This window comes from Pleurodeles waltl, chromosome 3_1 (assembly GCF_031143425.1).
Source record: "Pleurodeles waltl isolate 20211129_DDA chromosome 3_1, aPleWal1.hap1.20221129, whole genome shotgun sequence".
NCBI classification, from domain to species: domain Eukaryota; kingdom Metazoa; phylum Chordata; class Amphibia; order Caudata; family Salamandridae; genus Pleurodeles; species Pleurodeles waltl.
Genome location: NC_090440.1, coordinates 471121760 through 471135380, shown reverse-complemented (window position 1 = coordinate 471135380; position 13621 = coordinate 471121760).

Below are 13621 nucleotides of genomic sequence, written 5' to 3'. Positions count from 1 at the left end.
TAGATTATTTTGTGTGTATTGTGGAGACATTTCTCCATGAGATTTAGGGCCTGACTTCATTGTTGTTCCTTGAAACACCACATGTGTGGCATGCCTGAGTGACCTTGCTACTACCTCCTTGACTCATTTTGGGCAGGTGTCACTTGTGGAGCTGTGCATTGTGGTGATGTGTCCATGGTTACTCTAGGTATAGCACATTTGTACCAGTGTAGTCTGTATTTCCTTAGCAACATCTGTTATTGTAGGTACATTACATCAGTGTAAAATAGATGTGTGCATAGGCTTGTGTCTGTGCAATTGGTAGGGTACCTTACAATAGGATCCAATTGTTGGCTACTGGTCCACTGGAGTTTGCTACATGTGGCACAGGATTAAGGGTGGAGTGGTCACTTAGCTGTGGTATGGCTAGTCTGATTGCTAGACTTCATCCATGCTGTTGTAGTTGTCTGACAGCCTAAATTTCTCATGTGTTACTTTTGTAATTCTAGATGGCATCCATGGTTTTGTATGGGCACATGATCATGCCATATAGCTGGCACTTTTTGCACAGGGCTATTTGACATGATGGTATATTGTGTCTCACAGAGTTGTGATTGAATTGTTTTCATGTCCATGTTGTGACCCTATTCCTCTTTATTTTGGCAGCATCAGCACAGGCAGGTGAAGGAGATGGTGAAGAGCCGAGTAGGGAAGCAGCTGGCCACGGGACCTCAGGTCAAGACCCCCTAACACAGAGGGACCCAGTGCCCCAGAGGGCAAGGGGAGACTGGATCTGCATCAACATCTGCAGATTCCTGCTCCAGTGATCACTTCTTGGTGATGGAAGTCCCATCAGGGAACCCCCAGCACCATCTTTGTCCTCCACCCTCATTCTATCACTGTCCTCACAGTTGCTCCTCAACTAGTTGGCCATGCCCACTCACCCAAGAGGGTGGGCATCTCTTTTGCCACAGGCACCTCTGCCCCATCCCCTCTCGCCCTGCTGCCCTCAGTGAGGAGGGTACTGACCGTCTGAGGTTGCTCTCTGTGAGTCAGTCCACCATCATAAATTTCATCTAGGGACTGGAAATTCAAGTCCAACAGACCAACACGTTCCTGGAGGGTATTCACTTTGCAATGGCTGGCCTACAGAGGTCCTTTTAGGCTCTGGCTTCCACACTGACAGCAGTTAGTCACCCCTTGTCCTCTGTCCCCCCTCCACCTTCCTCTTCCCAGTCCAAAGCCCCCTTCCTTGACCTAGCCAAAGCACACACACAGACCCTCATGCATCCACCACAACAGACAAAGATAGCGCACATAAACACAAGCACCACAAGACACACCAGTACACATACAGACAGCATCCACTTGCAGACACAGCAACAGTCACGACTTACACCAACCCTCAGTATCAAACATCTGCTATACCTACAATCACCACAACAAGTCACTGATACAGCCACCACACCCATCCTACCCATAGACACCACCTCAGCAGACCCTCAGACACCACACCTGCAGACTCCACAACTACAGACACACCTGCATGCACCACATCCACCATACCTGCAGTCACTACCCCAACAGACAGCCACCCACCCACAACGGCATCCCCCAGCACCTCCAACCCCCTAAGCACAAGATACATAAACACCCTCACTCACCCACCCAACAGCCACCCACCACATACAAGCATACCTCCGACAAGCACACATCTAAGGCATCCACTACTACATGTTAGATGACCAATCCCTCAAACTTCAAATACCAACCCTCTTCTGTTTCCCATCCCTGTGTGTCAAAGAAACATTTCCTGTGTGATATTGGCCTTACCCCTGTTCGCCCCCTGTGCAACACCCATAAGGACCTCACCCCTCTCCAAGGCCATCCCTTCCACCTCCAAGGCCTCCCCTGCCCCCTTGCAAACACCCATGCCCTTTCCCCACCAAGAAGCCCACAGCCCCCAAGAAGGATAACCTCTCTGAAGCCCAAACCCAAATCCCCTACAAACCCCCTCTCCCCCCCGGATAACCACTTAAGTGCCTGCCTACTCCCTTGATGTCCCTTCCTATGGAGTTTACATGGCAGTCAGGAGTCAAGTAGGGGCCCAACACTGTGCCGTTTAGGTTCTGGGAATGGACTGGCGTATGGCCTTCTAAATTGGTCATTGAATAAGCCCAAACAGTTGTTATTTTGTTAGGTACACCTTTGTCCTACTATTACTTTCCTAGTTTTCTGTTGTTCCTGAGTGACTTTGGTTGTGTGCCTTTAGTTTGTGTGTTTGTGTTTGTGCTTGCTGCTCCATGTGGTGTTGTTTGGGGTATCTGAGTTTGTGTGCAGTGCTGTTGTTCCCCAAGAGAAGGATTTCTGTTGTGTGATGGGTATGTGTGTGAAGAAGCAATGTTGGTGTCATGGCATTGTGTAGTGTTTGTCATGATAAGTATTTATTTTTGTGTTGTGCGCTGTGGGCATGCATGGTGTTGGACTGGTCCCCCTGAACTGGCTATTGTATACAAGTGATGTGTGCCTTCTTGAGTTGTATCAGTGGAGACACGGAGTGGGTTCAGTTGGGCTTGGTTGCTTTGCATTTAAGTGTGCATTGAGGGGTGTGTCCCTTGCAGCTGGTTTGTGTAGGGGTATGTCGCATGGAGTGGGAGTTGTGTGTGCTTTGTTTACTTGCCCTTCACCCTTCTGTAGCTGTGCACGACAATTTATTTAGGTATTGCATGTCCCTGAGGTCCATGTAGAGCTATTTCCTGTGTGCATGTGGCTTGAAGGACTTGTTCAACATGATATGTGTCCCAGGACACCCTCCGTCCATGTATGGTCCTGATGCTCCAATCCTAGGTGTGAAGTTTTGTTGTTGTGGTGCTCTTTGTCTAATTTGTCTGTTTGTCTCTCCATGTATTGTGCATGCCATTGTACTTCCATTGTGGTGTGATATGTGTGATGTGTGTGTCCATTGCAGAGTTGTTTCATGGTGGTGTTGAATGTATTCCATGGCATGTCGATGGATATGTGTGTTGTATGTGTGGACAGTCCTTGTCCAGTGTTGGATGTGAGTGTATGCATGTTATTTGTATACATGCAGTAGCTGTGTTGTTGTTGCTATGTGTGAGAATGTTGTGTGGCCTTCAGTGTCCCTCTGCCTGAGCTGTGTGGCCATGTGTGATAGTGCAGTGTTCCTGTTTAGTGTGTGTGTGCTGACCGAAGTGTGCGTATTGTGTGTGTGCGTGTCCTTGTTGATGTATGTCAGTGAATGTGTGTTGTGTGAAACATACAGCTGCTGCCCATGGCATGCCTCCCAATGACTTATTTGCCACCGCAGCATGGTGTTTTTAAAGGGTTAATGTTACAGGTAGGTGTGTGTACTTACAGTTGGTGTCATGTTCAGCGGCATCGATTTCGTTGTCTTTCAGTGAGCAGGAGCAGTGGCATGGCGGTTGCAAAGGGCTCCATGGCAGCTCTGGACAAGTGAAGCTCTCTGCAGGTGAGATTCTCCCTGTATTGTGTGTGGTGGTTGGACTGCCATTGTCACACTGGCAGTGTGCAACCTCTTAGTGGGTCAAGAGGAAACATGGGCTTCGCTGGCCTGTTTGTGCTTCCAGTTCACCATGGCAGTCTGTGCTGCCTGGTGGTCACAGCGGCCCGTTGGCAGTCTTCTGTTTGCATGAATGCCAAACTTGTAATAAGCAGGTCCACTCTGCCAGGCCTTTGACTTTCAGGACGCCACTGCCAACATGGCAGTCCGCGGACTGCTAAGCTCATAATCATCCCCTTAGTCACACTTTTTATAGTTTTATTCATCAGTGTTCTGGACTAGGTTCACATAGAGGTTACTAGTAATATATCATTATATTATGTTACATTATGTGCTTTGTGTTGATTATGTATGATGCATATGCTTGGGGCATTTATAAAGTTATAGACTGTAGGTTGGGTTCTGCCTAGTATAGATGAGAAGGCATTTTACCATCTTTCTACCACATTGTTGATTTTGTTGTTTATAATTCTAGTTGTCAGGTCTTGGGAGCTAGTTTTTGCCTTTCTAATTGCTTGTAAATTATTCATTGCTTCTTTTTCTGTCACATTTTATGTTGCATTTCCCTACATTAGCTGAAATGTCAACTTTCGTATTGGCCCTCCCATAGCAAGCATTGGAGTAATATTTAGTGCATTTCTGTTGGACCTGACAGCCTTAGGGCGGTCTTCCCTTAACCTTTTGCTTACCTCCACCATTTTTCTGACCTCGTTTTTGCAGGTATTAGGACTCTGTGTACCTACCACTGCTATCCAGTTCTACGTGCGTGTGCTCTCTCCCCTCAACATGGTAACATTGGCCTATCCTCAATAGGCATACTATTATACATATAATCCATAGTAAAGTGGCACTATGGCGGTCATTCTGACCGCGGCGGGCGGCAGTCGCCGCCCGCCATGCGGTCACCGCCGAATGGCCGCTACGCGGTCAGGAGACCGCGGATGCCATTCTGGCTTTCCCGCTGGGCCGGCGGGCGACCGCCAAAAGGCCGCCCGCCGGCCCAGCGGGAAAGCCCCTGCAACGAGGAAGCCGGCTACGAATGGAGCCGGCGGAGTTGCAGGGGTGCGACGGGTGCAGTGGCACCCGTCGCGATTTTCACTGTCTGCAAAGCAGACAGTGAAAATCTGTATCGGGCCCTGTTAGGGGGCCCCTGCACTGCCCATGCCAGTGGCATGGGCAGTGCAGGGACCCCCAGGGGCCCCACGACACCCGTTCCCGCCATCCTGGTTCTGGCGGTGAAAACTGACAGAAACAGGCTGGCAGGAAGGGGGTCGGAATCCCCATGGCGGCGCTGCAAGCAAAATGGGCACAAGATAAAGGGGGTTATTCTAACTTTGGAGGAGTGTTAATCCGTCCCTAAAGTGACGGATATACCACCAGCCGTATTACGAGTTCCATAGGATATAATGGACTCGTAATACGGCTGGTGGTAAATCCGTCACTTTTCCGTCACTTTTGGGACGGATTAACACCTCCTCCAAAGTTAGAATAACCCCCTTTATCTTGTGCCCATTTTGGAAATATAAAGGTTTTCTTGATACCTATTTTTCACTCTATATTTTACCAAATGAATTGCTGTACATTAAGTAAATAATGAAAACCCATTGCAAGGTGCAGCTCCTTTATTGGCTATGGGTACCTAGGGTTATTGATGAACCTACAAGCCCTATATATGCCTGCAACCAGAAGAGTTAAGTAGACATAACGGTATATCGCTTTAAAAAATCTGTCATAGCTGGAAAAAGGTATAGAAGAAAATGTGAACAGAAATATTTCTTTCCTTACCTTAATTTACATTTTTTTATTTATTTTAGCTATTACATTCTGTAGGATAGCCTTGAAGGATCTACACAAATGACCCCTTGCTAAATTTTGAATTTTGTCTACTTTTCAGAAATGTTTAGCTGTCCAGGATCCAGCATTGGTTTCACTTCCATTTCTCGCACTAACTGGAAGGACACTGAAAGCACAAAAAATAGTAAAAATGGGGTATGTCCCAGAAAAATGCCAAAATTGTGTTGAAATATGTGGTTTTCTGATTCAAGTGTGCGTGTTCCTATAAGCTGGGGAAATGGTGATTTTAACCCCGTAGAGCCTTTGTTGATACCATTTTCAAGGAACAAAACACAAGCTTTCTTATGCACCCCTTTTCCCATTTGTTTTTTAAAAAACAACATTTTAGCTGTATTTTGGCTAAATACTTGGTTACCTCCAGGGTAACCCACAAACTCTGGGTGCCTTTAGAATCCCTAGGATGTTGGAAAAGAAGGACACAAATTTGGCGTGGATAGCTTATGTAGACAAAAAGTTATGAGGGCCTAAATGTGAACTGCCCCAAATAGCCAAAAAAAGGCTTGGTACAGGAGGGAGAAAAGGCCTGGCAGTGAAGGAATTAAAAGGTAGGACCTGTACTTTTAAGTTTTACATCTCCTGGTAGCGAAAAACTCCCAAAGTTGTTTTTCACCACTGCATGGCCTATTTCTCACAGAGGATTACATTGGGATTACCTTATTACATTTTAAAAGTATAATTTACAATAGTGAGAAGATAAATTTGTCAAATTTGGTGCCTCTCATAACAAAATTTATGATCCAAACTCATGTGGAAGTCAGATTTTAAATTGCAATTCTGAAAATCACCTTTTTAGAAAATTGGAAATTTCTTATTTTAGAATTTGGTGTCTGTTGCATTTCTCTGATGAGATGTCTGGGGTGGGTAACAGCTGGACTTTGTGTATTCTCCCTAGACAGCCACACACAATGGGAACTTAGGTGTAATATTATGGGCCATCCTGTTAGGATGGATGGGAGGAGCTGGACCCTCACTCACTTACACCTGAGTAGGCTTTATCCTGTCCCAAGAAAAAGGGTGGCATACTCCCCTCTAGTAAGTCTGGAGCCAGGAAAGAAGTGCGGGAGACCTGTGCATTTCAAGGGCATTAGATACCCCAGTTTAATATACTTCTGGATTTGTGAATATTCTGCCAGGAAGAAGGATTGCTATGATGCTGAAGGACTGCCACTCTGCGAGACTGCTAGCTTGCTGGACTCCTGCCTTGCTTTGCTGCCCTGCTGCCTGCTGTTCCCCTTCCTGGGTGGGAATGCCTGGATCTGGATCACTTGAACCCAGTGTAACCCCAAGGACTTGCTGGCTGGCCTCCTGATCTAAAGTCTCAGGGACATAAAAGACATCAAACCATTCTGTTTCTGCACATGGACTCTGCCATCTTTGAGTCTACCTGGCCAAGTTGTGGCACCCCAGTCCTATACCCTTGGAAATGGGCCAAAGGTGCCTTCTCAGTGGAACTTATGAATCCTCTGCTGATCAGCACCTCTCCGAGCAGAACCAACACATTTCCTCAGCTGAATGGCACATCATCGAGCAGAACCGATGCATTGCAGTCGTTGGATTGAACCCATCACAATAGACTAACATTGACACTGCATCCCACATCTTAGGTGTGAAGCATCACCTTCGAAAGCATGACTACACTGCACTTTTCCCTGCAGAAGCTTCTTGCATCTCCCTTAAACGACAGCCTCGATGATGACACATCCTCGACACTGGCCTTCACACTGCAAGCCCCATCAACAAGATACTCGACATCGACACAACCGGGTCTAACACTGCAGCCTTGCTGCATCTTGGAATTCTCATTGCCTCAGCTGTGTGACGCATCTTTGGTGCGTACAGCAAAATAGAGACCACATATCATTGTTTTTTTTTGTAAGGTAAGGCAGTCCGTTTTTTCAATCCAGTTTATAACTTTCCACACACTTCTTTTTTTCCTAATATCACTTGTCTTGTTTTTTCAGTCATGGTGGATGGAATCATAAGAGTAGAGCAACAATTGTTTGGAGCCACCATACTTCTGTCAATAGGAAAATGGAAATGTGGCAAAGGATGTTCGACAGGGTGAATGTTGCAAGTACCACCTTGTGTACAAAGGAGGGATTTAGGAAGAGGTGGAATGACCTGAGGGGAAAGATGCATTTACTGGCCTCCCAGCAACACCTGGAGGCCGAGAAGACTGGTGGTGGTCCTCCCAGTGCCCTATTACAACTCATTCCCTGGGAGGAGAAGGTCATGGTCTTGGAAATCCTGCATCCGGAGGGTTTGAGAGGAAAGGCTGGGGGAGTAGAGTTTGATAAATTACACCTCAATAACTGTCACAATACTTCAATGTCCTGTATGCTCTCATCTCAGCTTTAGTCATTGTGTTTTCTATCTCCTTTCCTAACATGCAACACCCAAAGAATCAGAGAAAAGTTAGATTGTCAGCATGTATTGCTGTATATAAAATCACATGTATTAATCTCCATTACATGTCATATGTTATGTTGGAGTGAGGCCGGTAGGTGTGTTATTGGTAGAATATCATCTAAGATCACATGGTGTATGTAAGACTAACCATTTGTCAAGTGTTGGGAAGAAGAGAGCCACACAACTACAACTACCATGAGAGCCTGTTTCTGGAGTTCAAAACAAGAGACCATTGTGCTCTTGCCCATTTTCACTTGTTTGCTGTGTCACAACTAATATTCACTTATCATGGAGTTAACAACTTTTCTAGTGTTGGGAGTTAGAATGTGACATGACTACAACTACCATGACGGCCTGTTTCTGTAACTCAAAACAGGAGGCCATTGTGCTCGTGCCCATTTTCACTTGTTTGTCATGACGCAATTGATGTTCACATATCATGGAGTTTATCATTTGTTTAGTGTTGGGAGTTAGAAAGTTACATGCCTATAACTACAATGAAGGACTGTTTCTGTAACTCAAAACAAGAGGTAATTGTGCTTTTGCCCTTTTTCACTTGTTTGACATGTCAAACCTGATGTTTACTTCTCATGGACTGAGCTATCTACATATCATGCTATTCTCAGAGACATGTATGCATACTTAGCTTGATGTTGTCCTGTCTCCTCAACTGAAACAATTGATAGAATTATTGACACCTTACCAAGCATGCACATCAATTATTTAGAACATTCACTCTGTGGATTAATTCTGGACACTTTACCGTTTCCAAAGGGAGGAGTTATCTGGGGTTTGGATTTCAGATATATATCTATATATATGGTTTCATTCACCATGACTGACTAAGTATGTCTTCACCTATACCACTTTTATAAAATCACAAGTCACAAACTCATTGTCTGCTGTAGTAAATTTGACACTTAGCAATGTAGATATGTAATACTATGGGGGTCATTCCGACCCTGGCGGTCATAGACCGCCGGGGACCGCGGATGCACCGCCAACAGGCTGGCGGTGCATCCAGGCCAATTCTGACCGCGGCGGTAAAGCTGCGGTCAGAAAAGGGAAACCGGCGGTTTCCCGCCGGTTTTCCCCTGGCCTGAAGAATCCTCCATGGCGGCGCTGCAGGCAGCGCCGCCATGGGGATTCCGACCCCCTTCCCGCCAGCCTGGTTCTGGCGGTTTTGACCGCCAGAACCTGGCTGGCGGGAACGGGTGTCGTGGGGCCCCTGGGGGCCCCTGCAGTGCCCATGCCAATGGCATGGGCACTGCAGGGGCCCCCTAACAGGACCCCACAAAGATTTTCAGTGTCTGCATAGCAGACACTGAAAATCGCGACGGGTGCAACTGCACCCGTCGCACCCTTTCCACTCCGCCGGCTCCATTCGGAGCCGGCATCCTCGTGGAAGGGGGTTTCCTGCTGGGCGGGCGGGTCGGCCTTCTGGCGGTCGCCCACCAGCCCAGCGGGAAACTCAGAATGACCGCCGCGGTCTTTTGACCGCGGTACGGTCTTCTGGCGGTTCCCGCTTGGCGGGCGGCTCCCGCCGCCCGCCAAGATTAGAATGACCCCCTATGTGTACTATACAATGACTAAACAAGCTACTTGCCTAAACATGGTTTTGTTGCATATAAACAATTTAGCTCAGGATCACAACAATGTCACACCAACACATACATATATGTGTCTTGTTCTGTAACGTTTTTATTACATTGTTCCAGTCATAGGCTGGCAGGATGTCAGAAACATAGCAAATCATACACCACTCAGTTGTCCTGTAGAATAGGCAAAAATAAAATTGCTCTATGACATCAGCTGGAACCATATTGCCTACCTCACAAAAGGAAACCCTCATTATGTAAGCCAAGACTCAGGCGGATGGCAGTACAACAGTTCCTGATCACAGGGTCATTACAATCCAGTGCTTCTTCATCTGGTGATATGTCACAAACAAATGTCAGTGATGTGCCACATGCACTTTGGCCTACATTGATGAAACACATCAACAGCTAAATATAGTTTGTTAGACCTGACAGCCTTTGGGTGGTCACCCCGAACTGTTTGCCTGCCTCCCTCCACTTTTTAGACACTGTTTTTGCTGGTTTTTAGACTCTGCGCACTTTACCACTGCTAATTAGTGCTAAAGTACTCATGCTCTCTCCCTTTAAAAATTGTAACATTGGATTATACCCAATTGGACTATTTAATTTACTTGTAAGTCCCTAGTAGTGTGCATTATATGTGCCCAGGGCCTGTAGATTAAATGCTACTAGTGGGACTGCAGCACTGATTGTGCCACCCACTTAAGTAGTCCTTTAACCTTGCCCCAGGCCTGCCATTGCAAGGCCTGTGTGTGCAGTTTCACTGCCAATTCGACTTGGCATTTAAAAGTACTTGCCAAGCCTGGAACTCCCCTTTTTCTACATATGAGACACCCCTAAGGTATGCCCTAAGTAACCCATAGGGCAAGGTGCAGTCTAGGCAAAAGGCAGGACATGTACCTATGTAGTTTACATGTCCTGGTAGTGTAAAACTCCTAAATTCGTTTTTACACTGCTGTGAGGCCTGCTCCCTTCATAGGCTTTCATTGGGGCTGCCCTCATACATTGTTTGAGTGGTAGCTGCTGATCTGAAAGGCGTAGGAAGGTCCTATTTAGTATAGTCAGAATTGTGATATAAAATCCTGCTGACTGGTGAAGTTGGATTTAATATTACTATTTTAGAAATGCCACTTTTAGAAAATGAGCATTTCTCTGCACTTAAATCTTTCTGTGCCTTACAATCCACGCCTGGCTGGGTTTAATTGACAGCTCCTTGTGCATTCACTCAGACACACCCCAAACACAGGATACTCAGCCTCACTTGCATACATCTGCATTTTCAATGGGTCTTCCTGGGCTGGGAGGGTGGAGGGCCTGCTTTCACAAAAAGGACTGCCACATCCCCTACTGGGACCCTGGCAGACAAGATTGAACTGAAAGGGGACCTGGTGCACTTCTAAGCCACTCTTTGAAGTCTCCCCAACTTGAAAGTCACATTTGGGTATATAAACAGGGCCTCTGCCCCTTCCAACTCAGACACTTCCTGGAGAAGAAACTTGTAACCAGAACCTGCATCCTGTCAAGAAGAACTGCCTGGCTGCCCAAAGGACTCACCTGACTGCTTTCTGTGAAGGACTTCTGCCTTGCTGTTGCCCTGCTGCCTTGCTGCTCTCTGACTGAGGTAAACAAGTGCTTTCCAAGGGCTTGGATAGAGCTTGCCTCCTGTTCCCTGAAGTCCCAGGACCAAAAAGACTTCATCTCTTCAAGAAGGACACCTTGTGTGGCAAAATTCGATGCACAGCCTGCCAGAAACGAAATACAGCCTGCACCGCAGTGAAAATTTCACTGCACGCCGAACCGGAATGACGCAGCCCGACTTCGTAACGAGAAGATTGACGCAGTGTCAGTGTAGTGACCGGAAATTCGATGCATGGCCCACTGGATTGACGCATAGCTGAGATGGAACGACGTAGCCCGACTTTCAGAGAAGAATCGACGCAGCGCGTGCCATGCAGTAGAAAATTTGATGCAATGCCCACCAGATCGACGCAGCTCCTGTGACTTTCTCTAGCCAGTGTAGGAAATCTACGCACCGTCCCGGGGCGTCAGAAAACCCTGCAACCCGAAGAGGATCCGCGACCAAGTGCCAGAAATCAAAGCACAGCTGTCCCTGCGTGGAAACTAAATGACGCATCGCTGTGTGCGGCCCGAGAAATCAATGCACACCCCTTTGTTTCCACACTTGTTCTCCTCTGCGGCCCTTTGCAGAGATTTTCACGGAAACCAGGTACTTTGTGCTTGAAAGAGACTTTGGCCCTCATTACAACCCTGGCGTTAAAGGTCGCTGACTGCCGCCAACATACCATGGCAGCGGCGGAAATCCGCTACAGGTATTATGACCCACATCTAGAAATCCGCCACAATACAGACACCCACACAAGTCCGCCACACCAAAGGTCAGTGATAAACACACACACACATTACCCACAACCGCTTACAACGAAATCTTTGGAAGAAGCAGAGAGAGAGAATAGCAAAGACAACACCAGCATCCAGAGGCACACAACACCATTACTCATCCACCAACCACGCACCTCAAAGAATCAATCAATCAAAAAAAATTATAGAGCGCGCTACTCACCCGTGAGGGTCTCAAGGCGCTGAACACACCCTAACACATCACACCAAACATCACATCAACCATCAGCTCACACCTCACCCACAACACATCATGGCACCTCAAAGACACCCCAGGTTTTCTGAGGAGAAGCTCAGGGTCATGGTGGAGAAAATCATTCGGGTAGAGCAACAGCTATTTGGGTACAGGTGCAGAAGACCTCCATTGCTAGGAAGATGCAGCTATGGCGGAGAGTTGTCGACAGGGTCAATGCAGTGGGACAGCACCCAAGAACACGGGATGACATCAGGAAGAGGTGGAATGACCTGTAGTGTAGCCATTTTTATGTAGCCTTTGCGCGCTTGCTCCAGGCGTTAGGCCTTTGTGCGCTTTGCCCTAGATGCATTTTATTTCTTTGCTCGCAGCATCGGGCCTCTGTGCACTTTGCTCTAGATGCATTTTATTCAGCTTCGTACTGTTATTTTTTAATAACCAGTTCTACGGTCTTGTTTTATTCTTTATATCACGCTGTTTAGCCTACTTCAGCATCGGAGTTTTCAATAACACATTCTCGCTCACTCTGTGCTTCAGTCAAGGATACAGTCTGGTACATTGCTGATAGACGTGGTAGGAGTTTAGTCTTTGGGTTGTAGACGATACACATTCTTGCGTAGGGACGTTTTGTTACCACCTCAACATGTTAGTTATAAAAACACTTCCTTGTCCTAATAGAGGCAAGAGGGAGATTCCAACCAGGGAACCACAACTAGATACTGACTGCCCTGTTGCAGATGCTGATCCAAATCACAGGCCTTTGCTCAGGTATGAGGGTTGATGTCTTTCCAGGGAATCTAAAAGGAAAGCTTAGAGCTAAACATGCTGTGCTCAAAATAGAACAAAATTAGAGAGAACACAGTTTATTAACACTATGATAGCCTTATTCCTATGTTTCACTCTCTTGGTTACTATTTTAATCCTACTGTGTTGTATGGTTCTGGTAATTGCGGCTCACGCCTTATTGTCTAGAATGCAGTCTTTTTATTAAATCAAACTATAAAACTTAAACTGTTTCTGTCATTTGTATATGAGATCATACTGTAAATGAGAGAGCTGGTTGGGACCTGAGTGACCACGACTTCCCTGAGAAGTTCTAAGATGTCATCTGCTCGGCTGCCAAATCATCCCTTCCCCTTGGGAGAGATGAGGCACTGCTAATTAGCCGGAGCAAAACCGGATTGAAGGCGACAGGGGTCTTTCTTAGTGGGTCAGACTTAGTCCCCCACAACAGGATCGACTCTGCCACCTAGAAATCCAGTAGTCTCATTTAGGATAATGAAATCCAACGCGACATGGCGCCGCCAACGATTGGTCTGGCTCAAATTTTCGGGTCCGGCTGACTCTCTCGGTCTCATATATATATTGACTCCTCGGTTCCGTTAAACGGAGACGTCCGTGGCTCTGAGGACTTCCGCCTCCGCAATATAGCGGTTGGTTGTTCAAGCTTGAACTCTGAAAGGAAAACCCCAATATTGGTGTGCCTTCTCTGAACTATCGCTGTTTTAATAATGGCGAATCCCCAAGTAATACAAATAGCAGTTAAAATGCGACAACCGCTCACGGGGCATTTGCTTGTACAAGGTCTAACAAACCAGGGGGGTCCAGTCACGTTTGTGGTGGACGCCC